Genomic DNA, 9,298 nt, shown 5'->3' on the forward strand with positions numbered 1-9,298 from the left:
TAAGTGTATATAGACATACATATGTAAAAATAGTTTTAGGAGTATAGATATAATAATGTTCTCTTTTCTCATTTATTAGCTTATTGCTTTACTTTTTTTTAAAATGGAAATAGTATTCAATTGTAAGCTTAAACATGTGTAGAAGCCCACTTCATGTTATATCCAAATGAATATTAATTTTTACATAAAATGTTTAAGCAGCTATGGATCTGTTTTTTTAATGTTTCCATATATACATCTGTATGAGAACAGAATTTCCAAGATTATCAATGTTTTTCTGAGATCTTTTGAAAATTTTCTGATGAGTAGTTAATTTGTATGTTAAGTAACCAGTGTCAACAGTATTCTCAGTTGTCTATGATGTAAATAATGAAAATTTCTTAGAATCCTATCCAGTATTATCAAAGTGTAATCAGTTATCTTTTTGAACAGCAGTTTGGCAATGACAATCAAAATTCAAGTGTGTAAAACTTTTGAAATGGTATAACTTGCTGATGGGATTTTATCTATTCCTACTCTCAAATTCATAAAGAAGAAAGTATGTCATAGATGAGTATAACAAAAAATTTGAATGTCTGAAATATACATTAAAAGAACGATTGTAATGATAGCTAATACTTAAGAATTTTTGAACACTGAAAAAAATTGTTATTGAAGGGTGTTTTAAGTTGATTTTTTTCAGTTATTTTTGTGCAAACATCAACTAAATGTGTGTGCTGTGGTGTGTCCATATGCCTCTGGTTTTTCTATTTGCAATATTAATGGTTAGTATTCATGGGGAATGGGATTAGTCCAACATGATAATAGAGTTAAGTAATGCTTACTCATTAGTGTTACTGTAATGGTGATTATTTTAACATACTTTTTGAAATTTTTGTACACGTGTAAGTTAAATACTAAAACCTTTATATATTTGTGTATTGCTACATGACAATCTAAAATGCAGATGTGAATTATTGAATGGAAAGTTGAATGGAGAAACATGACAAAATGTTAACATTACTGTATAAATAGATCAGAAAAGAAGGGACTGTTGGTACTTTCTGCCTTTAAAATTTGGAAGGTATTTCAAAAGCAAGATTTAAACAACAGAGGGAATTTTAAAGATACAACCAATTTGTGCCTGTGTTCATTGTTACCTGTTGGCATCTTGGGAGCGTTGGGCTGTTGTATCCAACTTTGTTTTCCCAGTGACTGTTATGAATAGTTTTGAGTGATCATGAAGAGCGGTGACTTAGATACTAGTGCGGCACAGGGTTTTACACGGTGAAACAGTATTGGATTACCCATGGAAAGGAAGGAGAAGATGGGATTTGAGGTAGGTGCTAAACAATTATATTTGGGTTGATAAACACGAGTGATGAAAGTAGTTATTGAAATTTTCTATAAGGGGTAATTTTATAAGGCCATGCCTTATTTGTGACATATTGTTGTTGGAGGGAAGAGTCTCTTGGGGTAACTGGGAATTACTCTATTAATGGGCGTAATTAGAAAACATTGTTTTCTTTTATAGTAGTTGAGTCTGTCAGAAGAATTTCAAGTAGGTCTTTATGGCTTTTAAGATTACTCCTAATTGGCATGAAAAATGTTTCAATACTCTCAACATTTGTGCTAAAGGTACTCTGAAAAGGTGAAAATGTGAAAAACAGTTATCTCTTTGGGCAGTCATATCTGCTCGTTTTTTATTTCCATTCACTGTTCCCGTCAGTTCTAAAGTCATCCTAATTTGTGTCTCCTGGTGTCTCATTTGTGTCTGAACTTCGCTATACTTGCTTCTCAGGTGAACATGGTGAAAGACATAAGGTGCAGATAACCGGAGAATATCTGACATCATCAGGAACATTCTTCCTGTGAAGTTTCTTAATTTATAAATCTCATCTCTAAACCACAGGTAAGAAGGTTCTGGATCAAGAAATGCGGTATTAGGGCGAGGTTTTGGCTAGGCTCAGGAAAATAACACTGGTGCAGACTTGGTTCTTTTTGAACACGTTGCAATTATCAAACATTCCTGAGAATTAGTAAGTGAACCAATTATTTAAAAATATAATTTTATTAAACGATGGAGTCCATGAATAATGTGATTACTTACGACTTACTTCAATTAATAACTAATATTATAAAGGAAATGATGATCAATATTTTAATAGTTATAAATTACCAACTATTTTACATGTATAGTTTTGTGGTATGATAAAGGGAGAAGTTTATGGCAACCTAAAAAAGGTACTGATATAGAAGAGTAGTAGTAGTAAAGTCAAGTTGGAGAGTTGAATCAGCTACAGAATTGATTAATGAGGAACTGTGTTTAAGCCTTAACTGAAATTTGGAACGAAGTTCAACTTGAGCCTCCATTTACCTGCTGCTTCAGTGTTTGGTCAGAATACTAAGTATTTTACCTTATAATGTTTTTTCTTTTTCTCTGTAGGGAGATGATAGTTGCAAGAAAAGATACTTTTGCCATCTTTGTTTTTAATCTCAATAATTGGTACCACCAGACCTGTTGCAGTATTCCACATTTCAAGTGTTCTTCACTCTCATCACTAGGCCCAGGAGAACCCCTTGGCGATAATGCTTGTAAGGACAGTTTGAGTGCTCATTTGATTCAGGGAGGGGCACTTTGGTTTGACAGGAACTTATATTCTGTTTTTCCTAAGCTTGATGGATTTTTGGAGATAGCTAGTGGGTATTGTGCAGGTAACATATGAGTAGCAAATTATCCTAAAACTTAGTAGTGCGTAATACATTATTGTGTTACTTCCATGGATTCTGTGGGCAAAGGTTTCTGACAGTGCCCAAATGTCTGGTATCAACTGGGAAGACGCAATCCAGTGGTTGAGAGTGATTCAGACCACTGGAGTCTTCTGGATACTTCTTCACTCACATCTGGCACTGGTTTTAAATAACTTGGAAGGTTGGGCTTAACTGAAGCTTTCAATTAGAGTTCCTTCACACAGCCAGGTTCCCACATGAATCATAAAAATAAGTGTTGGAGGAGAGCCTTGTAAAAGTGGCATGGCCTTTCTGATCTAGTTTCAGAAGTCATGTGGCATCATTTCTGCCATATTTTGTTGGCTAACAATTCCATAGCATGGTGGGATAGTGCCAAGGTGACTGACTGCAGACCCAGACAGCTTGTAAGACCAGATGAAAGAAGGCACAGTAGGTAGGAGCTAGAGATGTGGAACTGTACTTGTTTTTGTTTTGTTTTGTTTTGTTTGGGTGAGGGTGGTCCTTGATTTTTAGAATCCCACTACTTTCACACTCGGAATCTCTCAACAGATAATTTTCAACAAACATTTTATACATTGCCTGGGATAAAACAAAGTCTTAATGAATTGTTTTGGGAGTTAATTAGGCAAAAGATAAGAAGTTAGAAAAAAACTACATGATTTTTGGATTGTCAGTTTAGGGAATGCAGAAGGGGAAAGGCCCAGGTGCAATATGTTGATACCAAAATATGTATAATCTTAGAACTACGAAAGCTATGCAACTGTAAAAAAGAATGAGAGGGGGAGAGTTGCTGATGAAATCAATAATGTTATGACAAATACTGAATCACTGCTCTTAACACACCCAGTAGTTTTTCGTTCATTTTTCGCTGTACCCCACAGGAAGGTTAATTCATGAGGTGTGATGTGAAGAGTGAATGCTCAAAAATTCCTTAAACATTTGTTCTCAGAGAGCTTTATTGCATACCTGCTGTCCGTGGGATAACCTTGAAAGTGAAGGTTTTAATCAGAAAGTGTTTCTTTTTTCCTTAGGATAAATCATAGCTAAATAGAAGGTTAATGGTTTCTTGGGAGGTACCTACTTAGCAATTTTGATGGCCCCTGGAATAATGGGTCAGGAGCCAAATCTTTTCCTAAGTTCCATTGTAGTCTCTATATCTTTAATAGTTACTGTTTTTCTTGTCAAATAGACTAAAACTCCTTGGTTATTTTCATTGCAATGTTTAGGCATTGTTATGTTTCTTGTACAGAAATGCATGTAGATTGCATATCATGAATGAGTTGATCTAGAGATACAAGAAACCATACATTGTAAAAAAGAGACACAGACAACGTGAGGAGATATAAGCAAGATAGAAGAAGAGAGACTCCCCAAATCTGGCTTTCTCATTGTTAGAAAATTCCAAAACGAATTTTGATCCACCTATTATTTCTCTGTAATATAATGGCCATTGCATTTCATTTACGTGAAAGTTTTATTAGCCCCTACTGATGATCTCATGAAGTCTGCAGCTAACCTTTTCCCATTTTTTTTTTCCCCAGTGTGTCCTCTCAGGTGACGACTGAATAGGAAAACTGATGCCATTGCTTCTGTCACCATCTTCAGTAAAACCAGAAGACAGTCTTCATAATGTATGGAGATTCCTCATTGATGTGTTGCAATGGACACTCCTTGTAGATCAGAAAAGCAGGTTGAGAAGGCCCAAGTTTGAAAGTGACCTAAAGGGTGATATTGGAGAGAATTGTGACCAGGCATGTTGACTGTTTTCATTGTTGCCATTGGACTAAATCTCAGGAGCTTGAGACGTTAGGACACAGAGACACTCAGGATGGTGTAATTTCAAGGCTTCATTTCAGTGCTCCCATAAATATTAACTGCATATTTTAAAAATTTCACTTATCACAGGGAAATTAAAATTGATTCATAAAAGAAATCATCTTTTTCAAGATTTCGAAGGACACGGAAATTTGTAAAGTATAATATTTTACTTCTTAAATGCCTTTTTTCCTCCTCTAATTCTGCCACCTCTGTGTTATCTACTGTTAATGAAATTTTGTGCACATCCTTGTGCAATACACCTTCTGGGTGTATTAATAAATTAATATGCAAGTCATTTGGAGGGGGGTCTATATACTAGCTACAGATTTTCTTTGCAGTAAACATGGTTTATATATCAATTATAAGTCTATCCAGCTAATTTGTTGAAATAATTCCAGTGATTGGAACTGCTAGGACTAAGGATATCCAAATTTTATAGTTTTGAGTCCAACTAGATTCTCCCCTACTTTATAGGCAGGACCTCATCAATCTTGTCCCTTAGTGTTTATGTGAGTATATTTCCTAGAACTGTACAAGTGTTACATTTTTAATCTTTGGTAATATGGTATTACAAAGAAATTGCTTTTCTCCTGTTATTGGTCAGCTCAGTCATCTTATATGCTTAATCCTTACTAGTTACTTCTGTTATTTCATTTTTTTCTGGGTTTTTTTGTTTTGTTTTGGGTTTTTTTGGTTCATTTATTTTTCCAATTCCCGTGGTATACAATGTCTTTGTTAGTGGCTTCTAAGAACTCATTTATGACTTAAGGATGTTAACAATTTGTCATGCAATGAAAATGAAATATATTTTATTGCCATCAGTTTACTATGGTGTTTTGTATTTTGGTTGTGTATTAAAATATAATCATGTTGTGTTTTATGCGTTTTGAGTTTTGTGTTTTTCTTTAAAAACACATTTGCATTAGTATCATTTCTTAGTCTTAGTATTTTCTTTTTTTCATCAAGTATTTTTGTCATTTCTCTTTCCATTAATCTCTACTGTGGTTTTAAAGCATTACATATTCAAATTATTCACCTTGACTTAAGCAATTACCACTTATCTTCAATTCTTCTATTGATACTTTACAATTACTAGTGAGTCTTACCTATTCCATTGAGTTCTATCTCATTTCTCTTCTTTTTCAGAATATTCCCTGTCTATACTTGCATTTTTTTCTCTCAGTTGACGCTTAAAATTACTTTGCAAGTTGGAAAAAATAATGCAGTTTTTATTTCATTTGCAACAAATTTAATAGATTAATTAGAGAATAGATCTCTTTAAAATTGAATCTTCCTATCAAACAGCAAGGTATGTCCTTCTTATTTTTTTTTATCAAATTGTTATGTTGGGATACTGCTAGTTTAGTATTTTTTTTAATTCATTCTGAAGCATTTCATAGATTTTTAATGTAGTGATAGGGATTGTACACCTAGTTTATTTTCATGTTTATATATGAAAGTCATTTTGTAAAGTTTTTAAATGTAATTTCATTGAAATTGAAAAATTATGGTTTTCTTTCACAATCTGTAAGTACTTATGGGTCATTTTAGGAAATTTTTCTCCCTTTAATTAAGGATTTTTCACCAAATTTCGTGATGGGTTTAATAAAACGTCTTTTGTGTTTTACAGTTGATCATATTTTGCCATTATGATATTGGTTAGGCTAAAAAATTGAATTTTTCTAAAGACGAACATTTTGCATCCAATGAATATGTGAACTAAATTTTGTTCATTTTTCGGTTAGAATCTCCCCTATTATAGTCATTATAGTTTCATTTGCACTTTCTGAGAGATAATCCTAAACAAAGAGCTTTATTTTGTTGTATTTTTGTTGGAACTTTCTATTTTATTTACTGAGTCCATCAAACAGTTTTGAGTATTTTTTCATATAGATTGGAAGCAATTAAAAAATACTAGCATTACTTCATTTTTAATTCTATTTTCATATAACTTTATACCTACAAAAATATTTCAAAAGTAGTACATAGTTTTTTTTTGTTTTTTTTTGTTTGTTTTGCTGTTGTTCATTCAGGTTTTCAATATTTTCCAGCGTATATTAACATGTTTCATATGCAGGATACACTTATCTAAAACAGATTTCTGTTGATGTACTAACTACTATTAACTGATTGTTTTATACATCCAAAGTGGGATCCGACGTTGCATATAGTTGTCAAAGTCTACTTAATCTCCTCTTTGGGACGGTTGCCCAGTTTCCTTTGATTTTCGTGATTTTGACACTTGAAGATTCTACAAAATATCTTAACCATACATGTCTCTCAGTATGGGTTTGTTTGTTTTTTTTCTTTGAGTTTGAGGTTATATTCTTTTAGTAAAAATACTACAGAAATGATGTAGTTCTCAGTTCATCACTAGGGATCACATAGTGTTGATAGTGCCTTATGACCAGTGATGTTACTTTGCTTACTTAGTATTGTAATTAATAAGTATCTTTTGGGAAAGATACTGCAAGTACTGGTTCTTATATACTAATTTTGGGTTTAGGTTTCCTGTCAAATCATGATGTTAAAAAAATTCTGTCAATCTTACATTTTATTAATTGGAGTTGTCCAATTATTTGGAGTTGTCCATTCTCCCCCATTCAGTTTTTCAAATATTCATTTCAGTGTAGACTCATGGATATTTTCTTTATCCTGTGGACAAATATGGATATCCACTACATTACTGAGGTTCTTTCCTTAACTTATCCCACACTTGGCCTCCGTGTCTTTTCATAGTGTCCTTATCTCTTCTTGAGCACTTATTTTCTGGCCATGTAATAGTGTCCAGGTTCATTTTGTTCTTACCTTGCTCCATCCATTTTTCCTAAGATCCCTGGTTCCTTATGTGAAATAGTGTTTAGAAAGCAAGATGTGTATCAGTACTTCATTTTTCTCTTTATGACTGAATAATATTCTGTGTATTTACCACATTTTATATTTTTAATTAATTTATTTATTGGCTGTGTTGGGTCTTCGTTGCTTCACGCAGGCTTTCTCTAATTGCGGAGAGCGGGGGCTACTCTTTGTTGCGGTGTGCAGGCTTCTCACTGCGGTGACTTCTGTTGTTGCAGAGCACAGGCTCTAGTAGCACAGGCTTCAGCAGTTGTGGCACGTGGGCTCAATAGTTGTGGCTCGCAGGCTGTAGAGCACAGGCTCAATAGTTGTGGCACATGGGCTTAGTTGCTTCACGTCATGTGGGATCTTCCCGGACCAGGGGTGGAACCCGTGTCCCATGCATTGGCAGACAGATTCTTAACCACTGCACCACCAGGAAAGCCGCACATTTTATATGTTGATGAATATTTGGGTGTTTCCACTTTTTGGCTTTGAATAATATGGCTAGTGGCAATCCACATTGAACAATCACACTATGAACATTGGTATACAAATGTCTGAGTCTCTTTTCATATCCTTTGGGTATATACTCAGGAGTAAAATTGCTAGGAGTCATGGTAATTCCATGTTTAGCTTTTGTTTTTCTTTTTGTTATGAAAAATTTCAAAGACAGATGAGAGTGTAATAAACTTTCATGTATGTAGCAACTGTATTTTGAAAATTAAAAATATCATTGAAAGACAATGATATTTCAGTCCCAAATTTGTATGTGTACACATCATGTTTTTAAATAACTGATATCATATCTCTAGTATTATTAACTAGAATCCCTTAATGTATTTTAAAATAAATCCTTATGTAAATTTGTTAGTCTATCCAAAGATATCTATGACAGTTGGAAGAAATCTGAATTCAAGCTGGGACCATGCATTTTTATCTAGGCCACTTTTATCTTAGTTTTGGCAAATTTACTTATTATTAATATTTTAATCTCTTTATTTTAGTACAGGACATTTCGCTTGCTTTTTTGTGTGTTAAATACCTTCAAGATTTGATATTTTGTAGTTTATTTCATTTGGGAGGAATTTAATTTTCATGTTTGTTATATTATTAATGATTTTACCCACTATTTTTTTGTGTAGTGAATGCATTTTGGTGAGCTAATTGGTTAAGGTTTTTTCTACCTTGAGATTTTTTCTATCTCTGTCTCTATCTCATATATTCTTTTTCCTATGTATATGTATTTGTATGTATTTATAGACTATATAAATAAGTTTGTATAGATCATAACAAAAGTATGCCTATATTTTAACTGTGTTAGGGGTGCTAGGAAAGATGCATATTTTTCAGTGTAGAGTTCTAGAAGTAATTGTTACCATGGTTAAGTGTAAGCTTGTTAGAGATCTGTATCTCTGCCCTTCTATTGGAGATCATTTTAGTTTTATTAAATTGACTTGCTGTTGATTTCCTGACATTTTTTATTTCATTTGATGTAGAATATTTGACGATGCTCTCAATTTTCCATGAGCTTTTGGCTCATGGAATGTCTTAAACTATGTCCCAAATAGAATCTGATAATGCATCCATTTTTCCATCTTCTCATTCAAGAAATAACAACTAAAATCTAGTCTTCCTTTGCTTCTTCTGAATGTATTTTGTTACTTCAAGATGTGGGGACACCAGTCTTTTTAAGACATACTATCATGCTGCCTCTTGAAAAATATAAAATGTAATCATTCCATATAGTATATCACAGTGGTGTACGTACTCCCTCCTATGAAATATCTCTTAATTAAAAATTCTTATTTAAACTTCTTTTATGTGTTTTTAAAATAGTTGTAGTGTTTAACTCAGCAGTAAGAGAATTAAGCATCCCATCCCCTTTGGTTTGTAATCTATGGTTCTACAGCAG

General features: G+C 33.2%; 1 long non-coding RNA gene across 1 annotated transcript; it reads left to right on the forward strand.

Moving 5' to 3' along the window:
- Positions 1-376: 376 nt before the first annotated feature.
- On the forward strand, positions 377-5,428 carry LOC130846090 (uncharacterized). The gene is made up of 4 exons (XR_009051509.1): positions 377-1,318; positions 1,781-1,891; positions 2,426-2,574; positions 4,272-5,428. It is a non-coding gene; the product is annotated as an uncharacterized LOC130846090 (long non-coding RNA).
- The last annotated feature ends 3,870 nt before the right edge of the window (positions 5,429-9,298 follow it).

This window comes from Hippopotamus amphibius, chromosome 2, assembly GCF_030028045.1.
Source record: "Hippopotamus amphibius kiboko isolate mHipAmp2 chromosome 2, mHipAmp2.hap2, whole genome shotgun sequence".
NCBI lineage: Eukaryota > Metazoa > Chordata > Mammalia > Artiodactyla > Hippopotamidae > Hippopotamus > Hippopotamus amphibius.